At 49.0% G+C, this 2,236-nt stretch overlaps 1 pseudogene across 1 annotated transcript; it reads right to left on the bottom strand.

The window, feature by feature from the left end:
- Positions 1-299: 299 nt before the first annotated feature.
- On the bottom strand, positions 300-1,696 carry LOC116563831 (annotated as a pseudogene). Its single transcript, XR_004274593.1, has one exon. The product of XR_004274593.1 is annotated as a keratin, type I cytoskeletal 18 pseudogene (transcript).
- Between the last annotated feature and the right edge of the window lie 540 nt (positions 1,697-2,236).

The raw sequence follows: 2,236 nt of genomic DNA, 5'->3' as shown, positions 1-2,236 counted from the left end.
AACCTTTTGAAAAGCTGAGCAGAGGTCCAAGTTTTCACCTGTGTCTGGACTCTGCATCCACAAAAACTGAGAGATAATTGAAAGGATGTACAGGCATACCTTGGAGATACTGCAGGTTCCATTCTAGTCCACCAAAATAAAGCAAACATTGCAATAAAGTGAGTCACACAACTTTTTCTGTTTTATAGTGTATAAAAAAGTTATGTTTATAGTACACTATAGTGTCTTAAGTGTGCAATGTCATTATGTATAAAAACAATGTACATATATTAATTTAAAAATTATTTATTTATTTATTATTAACATTGAATGGCCTCTGAACTTTTTATTGGCCTCCTGCTCCCCAGAGGGTCCCCTGCTTCTGCTGGCCTAATGTCTCAGAACTTTGGTGTCGTTGGTCTCAGACACCACTTTGCCATCCACTATCCGGCAGGTGGTGATCTTTTGGATGGTTTGCATGGAGTTGCTGCTGTCCAGGGCATCACTAAGACTGAAGTCCTCGCCATCTTCCAGCAGGCGGCGGTAGGTGGCTATCTCGGCCTCCAGCTTGACCTTGATGTTTAGCAGAGCCTCGTACTCCTGGGCCTGGCACTGTCCCTCTGCCCAGGTCTGTGCCAGCTCTGACTCCAGGTGCAGCAGGATCCCATTGAGCTGCTCCATCTGCAGGGTGTAGCGGGCCTCCACCTCCCTCAGGCTGTTCTCTAAGCTGATCTTTGTATTTCTCATGGAGTCCAGGTCGATCTCCAAGGACTGGACTGTACGTCTCAGCTCCGTGAGCGTCATCTCAGCAGTTTCAACCTCAATGGACCATGTGGTGACCACTGAGGTGCTCTCCTCAATCAGCTGAGTCCAGTACTTGTCCAGCTCCTCTCGGTTCTTCCGAGCCAGCTCGTCATATTGAGCCCAGATTTCTGCCATGATCTTGGCGAGGTCCTGAGATTTGGGGGCATCTACCTCCACGGTCAACCCAGAGCTGGCAATCTGGGCTTGTAGGCTGTTTACTTCCTCTTCATGGTTCTTCTTCATGAAGAGCAGCTCCTCCTTGAGAGCCTCCATCTCTGTCTCCAGCTGCAGCCGAGTAACATTGGTATCATCGATGACCTTGCAGGGTCCATGGATGTCGCTCTCCACAGACTGGCGCATGGCCAGCTCTGTCTCATACTTGACTCTAAAGTCATCAGCAGCAAGACGGGCATTGTCAATCTGCAGAACGATGCGGGCATTGTCCACAGTATTTGTGAAGATCTAAGCCCTCAGGTCCTCGATGGTCTTGAAGTAATGGCCCCAGTCTCTGACCTGGGGTCCCTTCTTCTCCAGGTGCTCCCGGATTTTGCTCTCCAGCTTCCGGTTCTCGGTCTCCAGGCTCCTGACTCTGTCCATGTAGGAGGCCAGGCGGTCGTTCAGGCTTTGCATGGTCTTCTCGTTCTGTATGCCTCCGATTCCTGCCAGACCCCCGGCCATCCCGGCAGCCAGGCCCGCGACCCCCATGCTGCTCCAGAAGTTGGTAGAGCGCGTCACGGAGATGCGTGAACCAGAGCCCCCGGCGCCTGCATAGACGCTGGCTGCACTGCTGACCGGCCGGGCACCGTAGCTGGGCACCCGGACGGAGCCCACGGACCGGTAGTTGGTGGAGAAGGTGGAGCGAGTGGTGAAGCTCATGCCGCCCCGGGAGGAGAGCGAGAGGGCAGGACTCAGGCTTTGCCGATGACCAAAAACACTTTATTGATTAAAAAATGCCAACAATCATCTGAGTCATCAGTGAGTTACAATCCTTTTGCTGGCAGAAGGTCTTGTCTTAATGTTGATGGCTAACTGATCAGCGTGATGGTTACTGAAGGTTAGGGTGGCTGTGCCAGTTTGTTAAAATAACACAGCAATGAAGTTGTGTTATGCAACAATAAAGTTGCATTGGTTGACCCATTCACAAAAGATTTCTCTGTAGCATGGGATGCTGTTTGATGGCATTTTAGACACAACAGAACTTTTATAATCGGAGTCAAACCCTACCACTGTTTTATCAACCAAATTTATATAAATATTCTAATTTGTGGTCATTTCAGCAATGGTCACAGCATCTTCACCAGAACAGACTGCCTGCATACACTACATCCATTCTGCAGCCCATGGATCAAGGAATAATTTTGAGTCTCAAATCTTATTACTTAAAAGATACATTTCATAAGACCATAGCTTCCATGAAGAGTGATTCCAGTGATGGGTCTGGGCAAAGTATATT

The sequence above is a fragment of the Sapajus apella genome, unplaced genomic scaffold, assembly GCF_009761245.1.
Source record: "Sapajus apella isolate SASKATOON/1434 unplaced genomic scaffold, GSC_monkey_1.0 scaffold36, whole genome shotgun sequence".
Classification (NCBI taxonomy): domain Eukaryota; kingdom Metazoa; phylum Chordata; class Mammalia; order Primates; family Cebidae; genus Sapajus; species Sapajus apella.
Note: the sequence above shows the minus strand (reverse complement) of the source record. Positions and strands in the feature narration are given on the sequence as shown.